Source organism: Mus musculus, chromosome 6, assembly GCF_000001635.26.
Source record: "Mus musculus strain C57BL/6J chromosome 6, GRCm38.p6 C57BL/6J".
Lineage (NCBI taxonomy): Eukaryota > Metazoa > Chordata > Mammalia > Rodentia > Muridae > Mus > Mus musculus.
The window spans coordinates 149,414,596-149,438,457 of record NC_000072.6 but is presented as its reverse complement, the minus strand read 5'-3'; the positions used below and the strand labels follow the sequence as shown (position 1 = coordinate 149,438,457).

At 38.1% G+C, this 23,862-nt stretch overlaps 1 protein-coding gene and 1 pseudogene across 14 annotated transcripts in view; one reads left to right on the top strand and one right to left on the bottom strand.

Moving 5' to 3' along the window:
• Positions 1-23,862, bottom strand: part of Bicd1 (BICD cargo adaptor 1) — a 154,506-nt gene that overhangs the window by 124,872 nt on the left and 5,772 nt on the right. The window lies entirely within an intron of this gene.
• On the top strand, positions 3,867-5,260 carry Gm15785 (annotated as a pseudogene).

The window sequence follows — 23,862 nt, the reverse complement described above, 5'->3', positions numbered from 1 at the left end:
GCAATCATGGAAACGAAAAACCTAGGAAAAAGAACAGAAAGTATAGGCGCAAGCATCACCAACGGAATACAAGACATGGAAGAGAGAATCTGAGGTAGAAGATACAATAGAACAAATTGACACATTGGTCAAAGAAAATGCTAAATCTAAAAGTATTCTAACACAAACATCCTAGAAATTTGGGACACTAAGAATAATAGGAATAGAAGAAGATGATTCCCAGCTCAGTGGCCCAGAAAATATATTTAACAAAATCATAGAAGAAAATTTCTCTAACCTTAAAAATACAAGAAGCTTACAGGATACCAAATAGATTGAACCAAAAAAGAAAACTCTTACCACATAATAATCAAAACATTAAATGTACTGAACAAAGAAAATATATTAAAAGCTGCAAAGGATAAAGGCCAAGTAACATATAAAAGCAGACTTATTAAAATTACATCATAATTCTCAACAGAGACTCTAAAAGCCAGAAGGGCCTGGACAGATCTGCTATAGAGATCACAAATGCCAGATCAGACTACTATATACCGGCAAAACTTTCAATCACCATAGGTGGAGAAAACAAGATATTTCATGAAAAGACCAAATTTAAGCAATATCTTTCCACTAATCCAGCTCTACGAAGGATACCAGAAGAGAAACTTCAACACAAGGAGGGTAACTACACCCATGAAAACACAAGAAATAATTCCACACCAGCAAAACCAAAAAATGAGAAACACACTTAAACGACCATCACCAACATCAAAATAACAGAAATTAACAATCATTGGTCATTAATATCTCTCAACATCAATGGACACAATGTACCAACTAAAAGACACAGGCTAATGTGGATGAGTAAACAGGATCCATCACTCTGCTGCATACAAGCAACCTCAGCAACAAGGATAGGTAATCCTCAGAGGAAAGGGCTAGAAAAATGTCTTCCAAGCAAACAGAAACAAGAAACAAGCTGGAGTAGCCATTCTAATGCCTAATAAAATAGACTTTCAACCAAAAGTAATTAAAAGAGATATGGAAGGACACTTCACACCCATCAAAGGAAAAATCCACCAAGATGACATCTCAATTCTGAACATCTATACCCCTAATTCCAGGGCACCCACTTTTGTAGAAGAAACATTACTAAAGCTTAAATCATACATCAAACCCTACAATTTAATAATGGGAGACTTCAACATCGACTCTCACCAATGGACAGGTTATCAAGACAGAAACTAAACAGAGAAATAATGAAACTAACATTATGAATCAAATGGACTCAACAGATATCTATAGAATGTTTCACCAGGACACAAAAGAATATACTTTCAGCACCTCGTGGAACCTTCTCCAAAATTGACCATATACCTAGTCAGGAAGCAAGCCTCAATGATACAAAAAGATTGAAATAACCCCTTGCATCTTATCATTCCACCATGGGCTTCAACATCAGAAATAAGAGAAAGCCTACAAACTCATGGAAACTGAACAATGCTTTACTCAATGACCGCTGGATCAAAGAAGAAATAAAGAAATGAAAGACTTTCTAGAATTCAAAGAATAATGAAGGCATAACATATCAAAATTTATGGGACACAATGAAAGCAGTGCTAAAAGGAAAATCCCTACCACTAATTTCCTTCATAAAGAAATTGGAGAGATACCATGCTAGCAACTTAATAACACACCTAAAACAAAAAGAAGCAAACACACCCAAGAGGAGTAGACCACAGGATATAATCAAATTCAGGGATCAAATTGCAACATTTTTACATCAATGTTTATAAGGGAAATAAGTCTGAAATTCTTTCCTTGTTGAGTATGTGTGGTGTTGGTATCAGGGTAACTGTGGCCTCATAGAATGAGTTTGGCAATGTTCCTTCTGTCTCTATTTTGTGGAATAGTTTGAGAAGTATTGGTACTAACTCTTCTTCAAAAGTCTGGTAGAATCCTGTGCTAAAACCATCTGGTCCTGGGCTTTTTAACTGATTAGAAACAAACTCTAATTGACTAGTTAGAAACAACAAGAAACAAGGATTCAACAAAACCAAGAGCTGGTTCTGTGAGAAAATCAACAAGATAGACAAATCCTTAGCCAAACTAACCAAAAGGCAGTTTGTTAATATCCAAATTAACAAAATCAGAAATGAAAAGGCATCCTAACAACAGACACTTGGGAAATTCAAAGAATCATTAAGTCTTACTTCAAAAGTCTTTACTCCACAAAATTAGAAAATCTAAACTAAAAGGATGATTTTCAGGATAGATTCCACTTACCAAACTTAAATCAAGATCAGGTAAACAATCTAAATAGTCCTATAACCCCTAAGGAAATAGAAGCAGTCATTAAAAGTCTCCCAATTAAAAGAAGAAGAAAAAAAAAAGCCCAGGGCCAAATGGTTTTAGCACAGAATTCTACCAGCCTTTCAAAGAAGAGCTAATACCAATACTCCTCAAACTATTCAGCCATAAGCATAGGATAACCACAATATAATCCACAGATGCAAAGAAGCCTAATAACAAGGAGGGCTCAAGGGAGGATGCTTGCATTCTCAGAAAGGGAAATAAAATAGTCATTGGAGGTAGATGGATGGAGGGAACTGAGTAGGAAAGGGGCTGGGAAGGGGAATGGAACAGCTGGCTCAGGTGTAAGGAGAGCAGAGGAGAGAATGAAGGTGGGCATCTCTAGGATGATGCCAGAGACCAGGGATGGGGGGCTCTAGGAAGTTTCTGGGAGTTACTATAGCTAAGACTCCTGGCAGTAGGAGATACGGAGCCTGAAGTGGTCACCTCCTGTAGCTAGACTCCCAGTGGAGAGATAAGAACACTAACCAACCCACAAAACTTTCAACCCAAAATGTGTCCCTACAAGGTATGCAGGGACAAAGATGGAGCAGATTCTGAGGAAATGGCAAACCAATGACTGGCCCAACTTGAGACCCATCCCATGGGCAAGAACCAATCCCTGACACTATTAATGATACTCTGTTTTGCTTGCAGACAGGAGCCTAGCATTGCTGTCTTCTGAGGGGTTCCACCTAGCAGTTGATAGAAACATGCAGAAACCCAAGACCAAACATTAGACAGAGCTTGAGAAGTCTTGTGGAAGAGTTGGGGGAAGGACTGAGGGACCAGAAGAGGATAGGAGCTCTACTAGAACACCAATAGATTCAACTAACCTGGATTTTTGAGGCCTCCCAGAAACTGAACCACCAATCAAAATGCAAGCATGGGGTGAAACTAGACCTCCTGAACATATGTAGTAGATGTGCAGCTTGGCCTTCATGCAAGTCCCCCAACAACTGGAGTAGGGGCTGTCCCTGACTATTTTGCCTGCCTGTGGATCTCATTCCTCTGAGCTGGGACTCCTGTCTGGCCTCAATAGGAGAGGATTGCCTAGTCCTGTAGTGACTTGATATGCCAGAGTGGGTTGGTACAGAGGTGGGGTCAAGGAACTTCCCCTTCTCAGAGAAGAAAAGAAAGGGGGATGGAGGAGAGACTGTGTGGGGTGGGACCAGGAGAGAGTGGGGCTGTGATAGGGACACAAAGTGAATAAAAAATTAATGAAATAAATAAACCTCAGTATTTAAATAAATCACTAAGTCCAGAATATTTAATACTGAAGAAAATTATTGATGAACTTTAAAGACACAGTTATAATGGAAGCTGCAGAGATGCCTCAGCAGTTAAGAGTACTGGCTGCTCTTCTAGAGGTCTTCAGTTCAATTTCCAGCAGCCACATGGTGGTTCGCAAACATCTACAATGGGATCCAATGCCCTCTTCTGGCATGCAGATATACATACAAACAGAGCACTCATATACATAAAATACATAAATAAATAAATCCTTTTTAAGAAAGAGTATAATGGGAGACGCCACCGCCGCCACCGCCACCAGCGCAGCTGTGCCACAGCCGCGAGGAGACCGGCCGCCCGACTTCCCTCCTTGCTGGCCGCCGTGTCCTCGGATTTATTCTAACAATCAGTTAAAACATGGTGGATTACTATGAAGTGCTGGGCGTGCAGAGACATGCCTCACCTGAGGACATTAAAAAGGCATATCGAAAACAGGCACTTAAATGGCACCCGGACAAAAATCCTAAAAATAAAGAAGAAGCAGAGCAGAAGTTCAAACAAGTAGCTGAGGCATATGAAGTGTTATCGGATGCTAAAAAGCGGAACATCTATGACAAATATGGCAAAGAAGGATTAAATGGTGGTGGAGGACAGTCCATTTGAGTTTGGCTTCACATTCCGGAACCCAGATGATGTCTTCAGGGAATTTTTTGGTAGAAGGGACCCATTTTCATTTGACTTCTTTGAAGACCCATTTGATGACTTTTTTTGGAAACCGAAGGGGTCCCCGAGGAAGTAGAAGCCAAGGTGCTGGCTCATTTTTCTCTACCTTCAGTGGATTTCCTTCTTTTGGAAGTGGATTTCCTGCTTTTGATACAGGCTTTACTCCATTTGGGTCACTAGGCCATTTTCTTCAACGTTATTTGGCGGCAGTGGAATGGGCAACTTCAAATCAATATCAACTTCAACTAAGATAGTTAATGGCAAAAAAATCACGACAAAGAGAATTGTGGAGAACGGTCAAGAAAGAGTAGAAGTTGAAGAAGATGGGCAGTTAAAGTCCTTGACAATAAATGGTAAGGAGCACCTGCTACGCTTCGATAACAAGTAACTCAACGCACGCATTTAACAGAAATGTTAAACCATAACAAGCACCATTTGAGGAATAACAGGAACTTTTTTTTTTTGAAGATTTGAAACGAACTCGACTTTCTGTATAACTGTACCTAAACTAAAGTATTTATAAAAAAGCTCGTTGGAGCCTCTATCTATCAGATTTTTGAGTTTGTTGTTGGGACCACAAAATAGGACCTTACTTTCTATTTCTTTTGTCCTTTAAATTGTTGTAATCTCTGTATGCACTTTGCTTTAAACAAATCGTAATCTGAGGCGAGCCCTGTGACTTTTGAGTAGTGATAGGATGAGATTGTCTGTAACACCAGCATGGATCTGCTTCCCATTGTGGTGAATTGTGAGTAGTGTCAGCCTGCTGTGAAAACATTGCCAGATGAATCTACAGAAATACTTCAATTTTATTTTCAGTATTTAGTGATGAAAGCTATTACTGCATCAATGGTAATACATTTCTGGTTTAGTGTACACTAAGGATGTTTTCTAGTTGTGCATGGATGTCGGCAACCTCGTCAGTTTGACTATTGTTTAAATATGTAATGTTAAGCTTAGGTTTAAAAAAGCTGGTAATTTGGATTTTTGTCATATGCTTAAAAAAAATAAATGTGAATGTGTTTGGTGCATTCAAAAAGGAAAGAAAGAAAGAAAGAAAGAAAGAAAGAAAGAAAGAAAGAAAGAAAGAAAGAAAGAAAGAAAGAAAGAAGGAAGGAAGGAAGGAAGGAAGGAAGGAAGGAAGGAAGGAAGGAAGGAAGGAAGGAAAGGAAGGAAGGAAGGAAGGAAGGAAGGAAGGAAGGAAGGAAGGAAGGAAGAAAGAGTATAATGAACTTTGGAGAAACCAAAATTTTACAACTGGCTAAATCTTAAATTTACTCCCTGATTTCCAACACTTGAGATCTAAAAAATCACCTTCATTGATTGAATATTCTTTTCTTTTGTTTGTTTTTTTTTGTTTGTTTGGTTTTTTTTTTTTTTTTTTCAAGACAGGGTTTCTCTGTATAGTCCTGGCTGTCCTGGAACTCACTTTGTAGACCAGGCTGGCTTCAAACTCAGAAATCCGCCTGTCTCTGCCTCCCAAGTGCTGGGATTAAAGGTGTGCACCACCACTGCCTGGCTGATTGAATATCCTTAAATTTCCTCCATCTGTCAAGTAGACCTTGAAAATGCACTTAATAAGAAAAGTTTTGCTACTAAAATTTCTGGAATGTAACTGAACAATCCTCTCAGATCTAAGTGTTAAAGAAGAGATCAAATTTAGCCATTTAGGGGTCAAGAATGTAACTCATTGGTAGAACACAACATAGCATGTTCAGGCACTAAAGTTTAATCTTCAAGACAGTAAAACAAAACACATCTGGCTATACACAACTATGTATTTCTCTAACTACATTATCACTATATGCTTCAATTTCTTATTGTTTCAAGGTTTGGCTTAGAGAGTATGTTTATATACACAAACCTTTATCCTTGATATTGGGGAACAGTTTGCCAGCAAACAACTGATCCCAGGTGGGTCAATTAATTTCTCCCTCCATGGTAGCTGGAACTTGTCATCAGCTAGGCTAATATTATAGTTCATTGGCTAACAATACAGTTCACTGGTAGAATATTTGTATCCCCAGCATCACAGTAGGATGGGGTAAAGGGAGGAGGACTTTCCTGCTTAGCACTTAAGACAGGGCTGCAGAGATGGCTCCACAGTTAAGAGTACTTTTTGCTCTTGCAGAGAACCTAAGTTCAATTCCCCGCACCCACACAATTGTGCACAACCATCCATTACTCTGGTTCCAAGGGATCTGGTGCCTTCTACTAAACACCTTCTAACCTCTGGTAATACCTGGCGCACACATAGTGCAAATATATATTCATTAAAACATTCTTAGGCAAATAAAAAATTTTTAAATGTTTTTTTTAACTCAACAAAACAACCTGAGGACTCTAAAGAGTTTATTTTCTGAGAGTCAAAGAAAGAGAACAAAGCTAAACTGGAGACAGAGCAGGATGTAGTCAGAGGTAAGGATGTTATCCAAACTCGTGATACTACTCAGATATTGTTCTGAGGGGTGTCCTAGTTACTCCTGTATCTGATACTCCTTTTTCTGCTGTTTCTGCCACCAACTCTGGCATTTTTGATCCTCTATGATATTCTCTGGGAGTCTAACAAAGTCCCAGAGGAAGAATCAATGTTTGTTTGTTTGTTTTGTTTGTTTTTGTTTTTGTTTTCCTTTTCTTTTATTGGGTATTTTCTAATGTTATCCCCTTTCCAGGTCTACCCTCCGGAACCCCCTATCCCATCCCCGCTCCCCCTGCCTCTCCACCACTCACCCACCCACTCCCCGCCTTTCCACCCTGGCATTCCCCTACACTGGGGCATCGAACCCCTCAGGCCCAAGGGCTGCTCCTCCCACGTATGTCCATCAAGGCCATCCTCTGCCACATACGCGGCCAGAGCCATGGGTCCCTCCATGTGTACTCTTTCATTGGTGGTCCAGTCCCCAGGAGCTCCGGGGGGTCTGGCAAATTGACACTGTTGCTCCCCCCATGGGGCTGCAAACCCCCTCAGCTCTTTCAGTCCCTTCTCCAACTCCTCCATCGGGGACCCCTCACTCAGTCCAGTGGTTGGACTGAATTCACCACCATGTCCAATAGGAAGCATAGGAGTGCCTGGGAACCTAACCTTTAATTCTTCTACTCTTGAAATAAATACTGTTTATTATTTATTTATTTATTATGTACTATTTATTATTTATTGTGCTTGTGGTGTCATGCACCTATCTCCAACTTAATAAAAATGAAACATTAAGGACTTTGAACAAAGTTGTGCCATAATCCAATAGACTTAGTCTATAAGTATTGAATGAACTGCATCTGGTAAGCAGATACTACTCAGCTAGGGGTTCTGGAATAGCCAGAAGGGTTTTCAAGGCATAGATAGTCCAAGAAAGCTAAGTGCCTGTCTACTGGTGGTATCTATGTGGACCCAGTCACCAGTATGCAGTTCTATATGAAGGAACTGAGAACCTGCACTTCAGTCTGGGAACATGCATTGTCTCCTGCTTTTTACTGAAATTTCTGTTATATAAATCTCAAACACTCTTTGATATCAATGAAGTCCTATATTCAACAAAATGTCTACTACCACCTTTCCCACTATCCCAGAACCATTTTTTGATATCTACATGAAGTTATAATGCAGTATATCCTATATTTTTCAATTGTTGACTAAAATACAAAAATTTGCCAGACTTTCTAAGAAAATTTATGTTTATATTATGGTTACAAGGAATAACTATAATGGAAATGATAAGGAATTCCTCAGACAAAAGGATGGATTGATTTGTCATGTCTCTATGGGACTGGTAAGAAGGTTAGGAACTTAAGTTTAAGTGTACTGGTTGCATTTCTTGAGAACTTGGGTTTGATTTTCAGCACCACAAAGTGGCTCACAACCATCCATAACTCCAGTTGCAGGAAGTCCAATGCCCTCTTCTAGCATAATTCTTTGTGGGAACTATGTACACAAGTGGGGTATAGACATACATGCAAGTAAACATAACACATAAAATGAAATAATATAAATAGATACTATAAATAAATAAATAAACCCTAATTTGTTATCCAATACCAAATAACCAGCCCTAAAAGCATATACATACAAGCAATACTAAACAGACTTATTAGGTTATATTTATATTTATTCACATAAATACATATATATGTAATGATAGTAATAAAAGAATAAGAGGTCATCCATTTGAAAGGGAGTAGGGGAGGGAGAGGCATGAGAATGGTTGGAGGGAGGTGAGGGAGAGGGAAGTAATGTAACTATATTTTAATTTTAAAGTAATATACAAATAAACAAATAAATAAGCCTAAGGTCTCTCACTGCTATCAATTTCTCAGTTTAGCCTGCTCCTGCATCTTTACAGTATACTTTTGTTTTCCCTCACTGCAAGGTTCTAACCACAAACATAAACAATCAAGACAATATGTCTCCTCCAGAAGCCAGCAACCTTGTTGCAAGAGGCTCTGAGAAAAGTAATTTAGCTTAAGCATAAGACAGGGACTTCAAAATAGCAAGTAATATTAAAGAGGATATGAATAGATGCCTTAACTAAGACCATAAAACCTAAACAGTGGAGTGAAATAATTAAAACAATTCAAGAAATGAACATGAAATTTAACAAAGAAATAGAACCACTAAAAAAAAAAAAAAAACCCAAACTGAAATAAAACTGGAAATGAAAAACTTAAATGTCAAACAGTCACTGTCACAAGTATATCAATAGAAGTACCAATCATGATCACAGTAGCATTTCCAGGGAGGATATAAACTATATTCTCAGTCTCCTCACAGAATATTGTACACTTAAAGTCCAGACCATCTTCACACCTTCAAGGGAAGAGTGAGTTTGACCTGTAAAATTTGTTCTTCTTTCATAAACTTTGGGTCAAGAAAGACATTGTAAGATTTGAATCCATATAGAATTACAATCACATGAAGGTATATTTCAAAACCTTTTTCATATTTTTGATTAGCTAATTAGACTTTCTTTCTTCTTCTACCTCTTCTTCTGTTTTGTTCTGAAACAGAGTGTCACTACATAGTCCAGACTAGCTACAAGTTCAACATTCTCCTATTTCCACCTCAGTATATTATGTCCTTATTCCAGATAAAGCTGAGAAGAGACTGATATTTATGAATGAGTTTCTCAGAAGGAAATGACCTTCAAGGAAATAACCTACCTCCCAGCTGGCCACTGAATCCCAAAACAATTTGAATGATTTTATAATCACATATCATTTGGCTTTTAATAGCATAGAAATCTTAACTACCAAGAAGAACATTTAACTGTCTGACAGCTAACACAAAGGTAACACCCAACTTACCTGTTAGTGAAATGAGTTACAGATGTCAGGATCCAGAAGTTTCTACTGTGACACTAATCAGTCTCTCAATACAGATGTTTTCTAAGCCTTATCTCACTCCGGCTGCTCTGATTCTGAACTTCCAGCATTGGTTTGTATAAACCTCTTATCCTTCACATGGGGCTTTAACTGCACCTCTCAGCATTCTCTGAGTTTTCTTCCTCTGCCTGCCCTGATGTGCTGGTGAATGAGAGTTCTTTCACACCTATTTTCTTCTTCCTCTACCAAATCTCACTCATCTTTATGACTCCAAAATCTACTCATATACAAGTATTTGTACCAGACCAAGTGTGTAACTAGAGAATCACATATCAATGGCTCCTCATTAATTTTCTTGCTTTTTCACTTATCAGTCCTGAGATTGAAGTGTACCTGAAATTGCCTACTCAGTATCTTTACTTTGAGGTCAATTCATATGGCTAAAATATTTTTAAAAGCAATCTCTAATCATCAACACTAAGAGGATAAATCACTGAGACAGCATTTGGGTGGCATGCATGAAGACTCTAGCTTGATCATGCTCATACTTCTCTCTCTCTCTCCCTTCCCTTCCCTCCACTTCCTCTCTCCCTCTCTTTCTCTCTCGCTCTGTGTGTGTGCATGTACATATTTGTCTCAAATATTTTACTCTGTGACCTATATTTGAGTTCATGGTATCACCCTCCACCTTGTATTCCCAAATGGAGAATTTGGAAGCCATTATGAATGTGAGGCATTGATGGCCAATTTGTGAGTGATTTTATGTAATAATCATTGTTAATAATGTGAAAGAAAAATGTAAAACTCATTATTAAGCCTGACAAGTAATTGTTAACTTATGTTGTTTTAGTGGTATATTAAAAAAAAAATAAAAGAACAAAATAGAAATGTAAAGTGGAAACTTCTGGTTTGTTTGGAAAGTCAGTTATGTCAAACAATGTTTTGCTGGAGCACACAGGTGAAAGAATATTTTGCTGGAGCAGGCACATAAAAGAATGTTTTCCTGAAAAAGGAGACACAGGTGAAAGGATGTTTTGATGTAGCAAACACATGAAAGGATGCATATGAGTATAAATGTGACCCCCATGGATAGTGGGAGACAAGCAATGAGCATTGGTTTGGTTTGCTCCACCTAGCTATTCTTCACTAACGACACACATGTATCGGTTTGCCTTACATAGTGTTGTTGAGCTCAACTTGTGGTAATGCATCCATGAGAGAAACTCACCCAAGAACTGCTTATGAGGTTCCTGTGGTAACTTGCTGCTTCAGTGACCTCACTTCAGACCAGTTGGAGAGCCTGACAGTTTCTTTAGGATCGAACTACAGTTGCTGGTTCCTGCCTGGTGTCTGCCTGCCTAAAGGACTGGTCTATACCTGCCAGTTCATGTGTGGTATCTGACTGCCTAGAGGGCTGATCTGCAGCTGCTGAGTCATATTTGGTGTTTGCTACGGGACTGAACTGCTGGCAAAGAAGCTCGCCCCCAAAGAACTATTGCTGAACAGACCCAGTTTCCCCAAATCCTAATAACTTTTCTTTTCCATTATCTCTGGTGGGTAGTGGGCAAGAAGAGAGATTGGACCCTTATTAAAAGTAGGTTGCAAAATATTTATGCCTACAAAAATGAATAACTAAACTGAAATTCTGATGCAGGCGATAAAGGAGGAATTCCAGGGGAGGGAATGGGAGTTTATATTTGGTCAGTAGAAATATTACAGATCCAGAGCCATAATTATCTTGGGCTATCTTTAGCCCCCTTGATAGCCATGTATCACCAATCTCTATAACTAACTGAGATGACTGGGGTTTGTTTGTTTGTTGTTTTTGTTTTTCTGCCAACACAAGCTATCAGGAAGTGTTAGAACTTTAAGAAATGTGGCCGAATGATGAGACTTCAGGTTATTAAGGTCACCCTAAAAGTGGATAGTAGGACCCTAGTCCCTCCATTTTCCTCTCTTTTGCTCCCTGGCAATAAACTGAGTAGTTCTGCTCTGCTACACACTTCATCTATACCCAAAGCAATGACGATCAGTCATTGAATAGAAATCTTTAAAACCAAACTAAAAATTTTCTCCTATTAAAGAGATAGAAAACAAAGATACTAGAACAAGGTTAAGAACAAACATATTTTACACCATAATGATTATATTCATAGAAATTCATGAACATGTATACTACCCAGATCATATATGTGAAATATTCATACCAGCACTATTCATAACTCTATAATAGAAACAACAGAAATCTCCATCAGCCAAAGAAAGGTATAACTGTACAATAGATTTTGTAATAATATAATAAAGTTACTATTATATATAACAACCAGAAAACCTCATGAAACATAAAAGACATCAGTCATGAAAAATATATAGAATACGATTCTACCCATATAAAGTTTAAAAATAGATTTTAAAAACTAAGTTATGGATGGAAAATTATGAAGGAAAGTTATTATGGCTAAAGTATGTATAGCAATTGGCAAAGGTGAGGAGCTACAATGGAGACGTGCATAAAGGGTGACTCTGAGATGCCCATTGCTTTTATTTCCTTCTCCTTGGTGTTAGTCTTATACTACTTGATGAACTATCCATTCGTGTTTCTGTACTTTTCTCAGTGTGTATGTTATATTAGATGTTTGTTAGGAACATTACACAGATATATAAATCTAGATATTCCAGAAACAGGAAGAAATAAAACTAATAAAATAATTTGGAAGTAAGTACTATGAATCAGGACAAGGGAAAATGTTTAAGAGAGAAAACTATCTGCAGCCTAAACAATCAGCATCTCCATAGGCTCATAGAATGCTGAAATGGACAGGGCAAAGCCAATGCAAACGGAATATGCAATGAAATTAAAACTCTCCTATATGCATAAACTTTATAAACTCCTCAAAAATAACTCCAATACCATCCAAAAACCCTGAAATGTAATGCTGCTAGCAATTGTTAAAGTTAACAGTTAAAGAAAATAAGAAAGGCTGTGTATAGTACAATTGCTTCAAGTTCAATGATAAAGTGCTTTCTTAAAGGATGGAAAAAATAACTAATATGGTTAAAGATCAGACATAGATGAAGACTATAACGAGTCCTTTTAAACAGAAAAATAAAATCATGCCACAAACGGCAATAAAGCATTTTAATGCAAACAATTAGTTAACTTATTTTGACCAATATGATTTTATATGTATACGTATTTTAATAAAATGTTCTAGCCAGCACTTTTTTCCTACCTACTAAACAAACTAGTCCCCAGTTCAAGTTTATTCATTTTCCTTCGACTTTTTCTATATGTCAGTTGTTCTCAGATAATAAAAATTTTCAAAATGGATTAGGCTCTATGCCCTCACATTACACTAACTACTTAATGTATTAGTTTGAACCATGTGGAATTCCCATTCTATTGTTTCTGAACTACAAAATGTTAAACACTGATGAGATATGTAGATGTGCTAAATCATTCTTAGCTCATATATTTAATAGGCATGTGTTGATCACTTAAGTTGCTAGGCCCACGTTTGGGGAGAGGAGGGATCAAGACAAGGGTCACTGGCTTCAAAAATTTACAAGAAGGGTGAATAAAAAGGAAAGAAAACCAATATATCCAGGATACACAGGTCAGTTCGATTCAACTTTTTCATGGGCATTCAAAGTTCAAGATTTCATTTTTGCCACATTACATACTTTAACTTAATAATAAAAATACAACATTGTTCAAAATTGGACATCAGAATAAAAATAACTAAAAATTGGGAATAAGCTAGATAAAGTCTTAAATAATTCTACTCTCTTCATTTTAAGCTTGTCTTTTATTAAGTGAGTATACAGAAGTCATTAAACTATTCTTGTTTCCATTTTAAGTCTCCATGATAAACTGGCAGATGGAACACCTTATGTTCACAAGAGGAAAGCCAAGTACTTAGAAAGGTAACTTAATCACAGAAAAGAGGGTAAGTCAAAAGAAAGGGTTCTGGACTGTTGTGCCCCTAGAAGGTTAGCAGATAATTGGATTCAAAAGGCTTTCACAGAATTATAAAATACCCAGTGTAACATTCTCCAGTATGCTTTCCTTTCTCAGTGAAGAAAACATGCATGCTCTGAGGAAGATTTTAGTTTTGTAGAAAGACTGTTTCTAATCAGACTTAAAGGCATATTATTTCCTCTAGTATGTATCAAGTTTAAAGGTATGATATACTATGTTTTACCTATAAGAAAGATATTTTGAGTGAAAAGATAATATATTTCTATATATCATACACACGTCAACAAAACTGAAGACTACAGGTAAATTCCAGCATTTGTCTTAATTTATCTTTCCTTTTATCTTATGTGTAGGTGGCCTTCGATACTTTGTAGATTCTTCTTTTACCCACACTTTACCCTCCTCCCAGTGCCCTGGTTTTACCCACTAACACTAGATAGGACAGCAACAAGGATAGAGGGGGAAGCAGAATTTGAGCCTATTTTCCCTTTGTTTCTTCTTTGACCATGGCTACTAACAAACTGAAACCAACCTACCTAAATGACTGGCAAAACTATGCTTCTGCTAGAGCATGAAACAAATCATAGTCATCTGCTGCAGACAGTCCAAAGCAGCCTCACATCCCTACACCTGGGATTAAAATGAAAGCACATTCTTACAACATTTCTATTTTAAAAATATTCCAAAATTGTCATTTCATATGTGTATGAATGATTTTGCCTTCATACATGCCTTTGTCCACAGTGACCAGAAGGTATCAGATCCCCTGAGACTCCAGTTATAGACAGTTGTGTGTGTGGCCAGAAAGTCATGTGACTGGGGGTGCCAGTCTGGAGCAAGAGTGAGGTCGATAAGTGTTCAAACCTGGAAAATCTCATCCTGAGACTGGCAGGAGTAGGACTGTTCCCTTCTTGCTCTGGGATTACATGTCCCACCTCCACTACCCTTGAGGAAGTCACATAGCCTAGTGGCAAATTACAGGTTTAAATTCCTCTCTCCCTTTAAAGATATGTCTAGCTAGCACCTAGAATTCCTCTTCTTGCAAATGAAGCATTCACACCACCTCAGCCATGCCAATGATGTACACTCACTCCCAAACCCCCTACCCACTCCCCAAGGTTTATATAGCTCTTATTCACCCCCAATAAAGAGAGCTATTTCACTGAAAACAGTCTTGGAGAAAGCTGTTTCTCCTCACACTCATTGCCAGCCAAGGTCCTGTGTAAATCACCTGCTGGATAAACTCCACTCCTTCCAGTTCAGCCTGGTGTGCAGTGGTGTCTGGATACCCCAAAGGCAAAAGTATACCAGGACCAGCAGTTGCAAGCTGTTATGTGAGTACTGGGAATCAAACTTGGGTGCCCCAGAAGAGCAGCCAGTGCTCTTAACCACTGAGCCATCTCTTCAGTCCCTTAATTTACATTTGGAACCCTTTGTTATTTCTCATACATTCTAGAAATAATAACAGACTTCAAAAGGACAAGTCGAGGAAGACAATGGCTACATGTATCTGTCTCACTCTGACTTTAGCACAAGTGCCACCTAAACAAGCACAAGATATAATCTAAAATAATTCACTTTTATGCTTCTCTGCTATGAAACAAAATCTATCTTTGTCAGATAAAAGAAGTTGGTAAAACAGATCATTCATTTGAAGTATACTTCAAATGTTAGCATTGTTTTGAGTATGAAAAAAGAAAAACTTTTTATCTAGGAAATTTTCATAATTTCAAGAAAAATTTTTTTCCACCACTCATTTTCAAGGAAACACAACACTTTCTGGAAGAGGCTCAGAGGATCAGTCTGTTAAACCAAGACCCATGCAGGAAAATAATTACCCAGTCCATAATAACATGGCCTATAATACAAAGTCAGCAGCACTATACAGCAGGAAGAGGCCCCTCTAATATAGGGACTTCTGTGGCTGACTTAATTACAGCACGGGGACAGAATCTACTACAATTGCAGTGCTCAAGGCTACTGACATCTATCCTAGATACAGACACAGATGACTCTGCAGCGTCTTCTGGGGTATGACACCTTCCAGAAAAGTCTAAAAATAGACACATCCCAAGAAGTTTTTGGTACCAGTTGTTTTGTTTTGTTTTTTAATAAGTTCCATGGTATTACATGATACTCTGAAAGTTATCCTTAATGGGGGAGCCAGTTAACAATTTTACTAAACTTTGACTGAGCAACAGACAAGAGAAAAGTTTAAATGAGCTTATCATCTAGGCTAAGAGCATAAACTAAACTGATTTAACTTAAGAACTGTTGGAGTATTTTCCAACATATTATAGTGCTTTGCAATAAATAAGTAAACAAAGCCACTGCTTTGGAAATGCTAAGAGACAGTAACAAAAAAAGTAAATCCACATAAAAATCTGGCTTTAGACACATTAGTACATTGAAATCTAAAACACTAACAAAGCTAACTGAATCTTTTTAAAGCAGTTACTATAGCAACCACATGGACCAGAGCACAAGTGGACAATTAGGACCCCAAATTATGAAGTGATAATACAGATTTTAGGTGATATGGAAATTCCATCTTTCAAAACAATGAAGGCTGGATGTTGGCTCAGTAGTTAATAGTTGCTGCTCTTTCAGAGGACTGGAGTTCCAACATGAAACTAAATCCATGCTAGATTGTTCACAACCCCTTATAATTCCAGTCCCAGAAGTTCTAATACCTCTGGATCTATATGCACCCTCACACATGTATATAGAAACACACATATTCACATAATTTTGTTAAGTCCCAAACCTCCCAAAAAAGGCCTTGCCACTATGTCCTAAAATGAGAGTCTGGAGTCAGCTCAGGATGAAACTGACAAGTTAAACAGAAAAGTATTGCTGGCAAAGAGATAAAAGCCTACACACAACATTCCTCAGAAACTCAGGTAGAAGCCATCATTTCTCACCTCTTTCCTACAACCAATTACTGCAGATAAGGCATATTATACCTGTAACACAAATCAAAGCCCCACAATAACCTCCAGGCTCCTTTGGTCCCTATTAACACACCCCTGCAATGTGTAATATCAAAGCCACTGGCAAATTCCTTCCTTTCTACCCTAACTTCCAGGCTGTTCCAGATTCCACTCCTCCCTCCCTTTCATAACTATACCACTCTTTTAAAACCCTGGCAAGGCCCCACATCCTGCTTCTCTCTGCTCCCCTCATCTTCCTTCATCACACCCCACCCCAGAGAGATTATTGTTATTGATGTTTTTATTGTTGTTGTGGAAAGAGGCTGGCAGATCTCTGTGAGTTAAAACCAATCTGATCTATATACGAAGTTTTGAAACAAGACAAGGAGGGCTACATAGTAAGATTTTTGTCTCAAGAAAAAAAGAGCCGGGCGGTGGTGGCACACACCTTTAATCCCAGCACTTGGGAGGCAGAGGCAGGTGGATTTCTGAGTTTGAGGCCAGCCTGGTCTACAAAGTGAGTTCCAGGACAGTCAGGGCTATACAGAGAAGCCCTGTCTAGAAAAACAACAACAACAACAACAACAACAACAAAACCAAACAAATAAACAAAAAAACCACGAAGTATTGGCGTTACATTGCTTGGCTCAAATTTTGGTTTTCTCAGTAACTAGGCAGATTATATATAATCTATCTGTGCTTCAATTGTTTTTTAAAGATTTATTTATTTATTATATGTAAGTATTCAGACACCCCAGAAGAGGGTGTCAGATCTTGTTACAGATGGTTGTTAGCCACCATGTGGTTGCTGGGATTTGAACTCCGGACCTTCGGAAGAGCAGTCGGGTGCTCTTACCCACTGAGCCACCTCACCAGCCCATGTGCTTCAATTTTTTTAATCCATATAATGTAAATAATAGTAATTCCTACTTTCAAGCTAAGCATAATGATGCATGCCTTTAATCCCAGCACTTAGAAGACAGGCTCCAAAAGACCTCTGTGAGTTCAAGGTCATACATAGCAAGGCCCAGTCTTGGGTGGGAGGAAGGGAGATGGGAGGATGGTAATATCTATTTTCATATTCTGCTAAGGCTGTACCTTAATGTATAAAGTATTCAGCCCAATAGCTGGTATATGCTAAGTGAAGAACACAATTTAGCTGGGTTTTTTTTTTTTTTTTTTTCAATTCTAACCCTGATTTTGATGTTTGGCTTGCTCTCCTACCCAGGAAACAGGGAATTTGAATTAAAACTCAGATCTCATGAAAAAGAAAGAGTACTTTGTATAGCCAGACCACAAAGAAACATTTAAAAAATATTAAGTCAGGTGGCATCATAATAATCCACCTCAGTGTTAAGCTGAGGCAGAAAGATATCAAGTTTGAGGCCAGTCTGGGTCATATAGAAAGATCTTGTCTCAAAAAACAAAAGGAAAAAAAGTCATGTAATCAACACACACAGCTAAGTCTTATTTTATTGTTGTTGTTAATACATAAAAAAGCTACATGCTGATACTGAATGTCAAAGGCCTTGTGTGCTGCAGATGACAGTGTCAGGTTTTCCATCAGAACATTTGCTAGGTTTGCAACTTATCTGGTCATCTTGTTATCTTGTCACAGATATATGTTTGCTTGGGATAGGATGTAGCCATGCAACCCAGGCTGGGCTCAAATTCTTGATCCTCCTGGCTCTGCCTTCTGAATACTAAAATTACAAATATGAGCCACTCACAGCTATTCTATTCATTTTGTCATTTTTTTTTTCTTCTTGAAAAACTATGTTCCGAGTAATAGATTGTTTGAGGAAATAACTGAGTGTAGAACTTTAAAATATAAAAATATCTGGGCAGGGGGCTGATGAGATGGCTTAGCGGGTAAGAGCCTTGACTGCTCTTCTGAAGGTCCTGAGTCCAAATCCCAGCAACCACATGGTGACTCACAACCATCTGTAATGAGATCTGATGCCCTCTTCTGGTGTGTCTAAAGACAGCTACAGTGTACTTACATATAATAATAAATACATCTTTTTAAAAAATATCTGGGCAGTGATGATTCACACCTTTTTTTCCCATTAATTAATTTATTTATGCACTTTACATCCCGAGATGATGCACACCTTTAATCACAGCACTCAGGAGGCAGAGGCAGGTAGATCTCTTGAGTTTGTTGTCCAGCCTGGTCTATAGAGTGAGTTCTAAGACAGCCAGGGCTACACAGAGAAACTGTCTCCAAAAACCATACATAAATAAACAAACAAATATACACAAATAAATACATAGACAAATGTGTTAGCAATACTAACTTTAAAACACACAAAAGTATTAGGTGAAAACAAGATTTATGTTAATTCAATGTTTTAGCTACAAGTACTAATAGCTATTTCTAGAGATGTAAACAAAGCTAATTAAAAGTTCTAAAAGAACTGGGTTATATTTAGCAAAGGACTATATCCTTATTTTTTAAAATGGTCAGGCCTGGCCCAAAAGTGATATAGATAGATGTCTTCCTAGTGATATAGAAAGTTCATATTAGGAGACTAAGGATCTGTGGAAAGAGAAGACAAGAAATGCCCAGACATCTCCCTTTTCTTTTTCTTTTTTTTTTTTTTTTTAATTAGGTATTTTCCTCGTTTACATTTTCAATGCTATCCCAAAGGTCCCGACATCTCTCTTTTCTCTCCTCCTCTTATTAATCAGAATGTTATTCTAGTATTTAATAATTCAAAGTTGAACAGGACAAAAAAGACATAAAATTCAGCAATCACAGATTAGTGGAATATTACAGTTACCTTGGGTTCCCAAAAGGCCACAGAGCCTGCTATGATACTCAATATTCATGTCAACTTGACTGGATTTGTAGTCACCTAGGAGACACATCTCAGGGCTCAGTTCCAGTCTAATTCACTATCATTTCCTCCCGTATCCACCCCTTCCACTCCAGTCATGACTGAAGTCTTCTGAGGTCCTCAATGAATGGCAGTACTGCCTCATGGAAGAACAGAAAAAGTATGTTTAGAATATGTGACAGTGTTTTATTATTACATTGACTTGGGAAAAGTGCCGCCACTGGTTGTTAGTAGGCAGGGCCAGGATCCTAATCATTCCACAGAGAACCAAAATGCACAGCAGAGTTCTATACTACACAGGGTCATTGCATATCAAATGCCAATAAAGCTATGCAGTTTTCACAAACACAAAGCTTGTTCCCAACAAATGATTTCTACATTGCTGGTGCTTTCAGGCCAGGACAATCCCTTCCTGGTTTGTTAATTCTCATCACCTGGGACTTAGCTTAAATATCAATCTCTCAAAAAGGCTTTCCCTGACTCTCATTTCTAATATTACCTCTCCCACTAGCTCCTGATAGGTTTATTATTCCATAACCTTGCTTTGTTTTTAAGCACATATCCCTATACAAAATTATTTATTGCCTACTCTTCTGTTACTTTTCTTCCTCTGTCAAAAATAAACTCTCCGAGGGGGCTGGAAAAACTGTTCAGCAGGTAAGAGCACGGGCTGTTCTTCCATAGAACCAAGATTCAATTCTCAACATCCACAAGGCAGCTCATGAGCATCTAAAACTCCAGTTCCAGAGAATGTCCTCCTCTGGCTTCTGCAGGCATCAGACATGCCTGTGGTACACAGACATATATGCAGACAAAATATTCATACACATAAAATAATAAACAAATAAATGTTAATTAAATTCTCCAAAGACAAGAAATAATGTCTAAATAAATAACCTGCAGCACCTAACAGTCTCTACAATATAATGGTTAGTCATAATATGTGTAATGAATAAATATCTAGAATACTTTTTCTTATTTAAGATTAAGATTTCTTTAATCTTAAAGTAACCAACATCTCTAGTTGCTTTTTCCTCTGTCAAGCTACATTTTTGCAATGGAGTTGCTTTGACTTCTTTGTTTTCATTTAGTTTGGTTCTTGCTATACTGAGAATAGAACCTAGGGTCTAGCATATGTTAGGCAAACACTTGTACTAAGCTATACCCACAGCCACAGAAGTTAGTTTTATATTACAAAATGTTCACATTTGTGTAGCACAGAGAAAAATGCAAAATTCCAAATTTCCTAATACACCATCACAAGAGTGAGGCATAGCCACTTTCTAATTTACAAGAGCCCCAGATGTTCAAGGACACTTATTAGGAAATAGACTGACAGCTATTTCCAGACTCTTTGTTAGGGGGAGATCCTTCCTGTAGCCCAATGTCCTTATAACCAGCTATGATGAGGCATTTGCTAGCAAAGGCTGACTGAAACGACCTTTACCATCTGGCTAAAATCATCTCTCCAGTCCCATCTCTCACCTCTCACTCCTTTTTTTTTTCAATCTACTGCTCACTACAACAGCACAGATGTTAACAAGCAGCAGGTGCCCCAGACATACATGCCATCCTTTTGTTTTGTTATTGTCTCTACAACATTAAGGACCATTTAATATCGTATCTAGTTTTCTTGTTCATTTTTACTATTTTCTTTATTCCACACAGAATACAAACTTCATGAACATGGAGCTTTCTCCTTGTTCATTGCTGTATCTTCAACACACAGATCTCTAACTCTCACACAGTAGAAATATTAAATACATTAATGTTATTGCAGAAATGAACAATCATTTATTTTTATGTGAAAATCTATTTATTTACAGCACTTCTTTTATAGCCATTTTCAAATTTCTAAATCATATTAGCATCACATTTTTTTTAAATTTGGAAGTGGTCGATGATAACTAAAATATTATCTGTCTATATTTCTCTTGCTTTCATTATATTTTTCTGAAATACTTTACCATGACAATTCTCTAAAAATGTAATTGTTAGTTTTGAAGCCTGCGGTGTTTTCATTTGAATGAGAATGACCCCATAAGCTCATATGTTTGATTATGTCATCCCCAATTAGTGGAACTGTTTGGGAAGGATTAGAAGGTGTGGCCTTGTTGAAGAAGGTGTGTCAGTGGCAGGGAAGGGGACCTGAGGTTTCAAAAGGCCAAGCCAGGCTCAGGATCTAACTATCACCTATCTATCTATCTATCTATCTATCTATCTATCTATCTATCTATCTATCATCTATCTCTACTACCACTGGATCAGAATGTAAGCTCTTAGTTACTACTCAAGTGCCAGGCCTACTTGCCAACCACCATGCTCTCCATGGAGATGATCATAGATTAACATTCTGAAACTATAAACAAGTCTCCAATCAAATGTTTTCTTTTTTTAAAGATTTTTGTATTATTATAAATAAGTACACTGTAGCTGTCTTCAGACACGCCAGAAGAGGGCGTCAGATCTCATTACAGATGGTTGTGAGCCACCATGTGGTTGCTGGGATTTGAACTCAGGACCTTCAGAAGAGCAGTCAGTGCTCTTAACCCCTGAGCCATCTCCAGACCCAAATATTTTCTTTTATAAGTTGCATATCTTATTGCAAAGATAAACCATTTCCTTTTGCTGCAATGAAAAACCTTCTTGAATATAAAACTAGATTAGAAATAACTACAGTGGTTAATATAGAATGCCTGAGGATTCACTTAAGAAAGATTTGTAGTTCTAAATTATTTTAAAATATTAACAAAAATTACCTTCTTATAATTCTGATCACCAGATCACTTAACCAGATAATTTCAGGGCTAGAGACATGACTTAGTTGCTGACAGCACTTGTCGCTCTTGCAGAGGATTTCAGTTCAATTCTCAGCACCCACATGGTGCTATTTATGACCCCAGTTACAAGAAATCTGATACTATTTTCCACTTCAAACTTCCACAGGCACCAGGTATACACATGATATGGATTCATCCAGGCAAAACACTCAAACACACACAAATAATAAAAAATAAAAAAGTTAATTTCTAATATTCCTCCAACATTAAGAATTTATGTAACGTTTAAAAACAATAAACTAAAGCTTCTGTAAGGCAAAGGACACTGTTAATAGGAAAAAATGGCAACCAACAGATTGGGGAAAGATCTTTACCAATTCTATATCCGATAGAGGGTTAATACCCAATATATACAAAGAACTCAAGAAGTTAGACTCCAGAGAACCAAATAACTCTATTTTAAAAATGGAGTACAGAGCTAAAGAATTCTCAACTGAAGAATATCGAATGGCCAAGAAGCACCTAAAGAAATGTTCAACAGGGAAATGCAAATCAAAACAACCCTGAGATTCCATCTTACACCAGTCAGAATGGCTAAGATCAAAAACTCAGGTGACAGCAGATGCTGGCGAGAATGTGGAGAAAGAGGAACACTCCTCCATTGTTGGAACTGCAAGCTGGTAAAACCACTCTGGAAATCAGTCTGGCAGTTTCTCAGAAAATTGGACATAGTACTACCTTAGGACATAGCTAGACCACTCCTGGGCATATACCCAGAAGATGCTCCAACACGTAATAAGAACACACGCTCCACTATGTTCATAGCAGTCATATTTATAATAGCCAGAAGCTGGAAAGAACCCAGATGTCCCTCAACAGAGTAATGGATACAGAAAGTGTGGTACATTTACACAATGGAGTACTACTCAGCTATTAAAAACAATGACTTAATGAAATTCTTAGGCAAATGGATGGAATTAGAAAATATCATCCTGAGTGAGGTAACCTAGTCACAAAAGAACACACATGGTATGCACTCACTGATATTAGCTCAGAATACCCAAGATACAATTCATAGACCATATGAAGCTCAAGAAGGAAGACCAAAATGTGGATGCTTCAGTCACTCTTAGAAGGAAGAACAAAATACTCAGGGGAAGTAGAGGGTGGGAGGGACTTGGGAGGAAGAGAGGAGGGGAAGAGGGAAAAGATGGGGCAGGATCAGGTATGGAAAGAGACAGAAATGATATACAGAGGGTCAGGAATTTGAACAGAGGTATGTAGCAATGGGGGATGGGGAGCTAGAGATAGCCACCAGCAAGTCCCAGATGCCAGGAAAACAAGAGGCTCCCAGGACCCAACAGGAATGAGATTAGCTGAAATGCCTAACAAAGGGGAGAGAGAACCTGTAGAGACATCTAGAGGTTAGGCAAAGCCCCCGGTTGGGGGAATGGGACCACCCACTCATCTCCAGATTTTTAACCCAGAATGGCTCCTGTCTAAAGGAAATACAGGAACAAAGTGTGGAGCAGAGACTGAAGGAAAGGCCATCCAGAGACTGCCCCACCTGGGGATCCAACCCATATACAGACACCAAATCCAAACACAATTGCAGATGCTTAGAAGTGCTTGCTGACAGGAGCCTGTTATAGCTGTCTCCTGAGAAGCTCTGCCAGAGCCTGACAAATACAGAGGCGGATGCTTGCAGCCAACCATTGGAC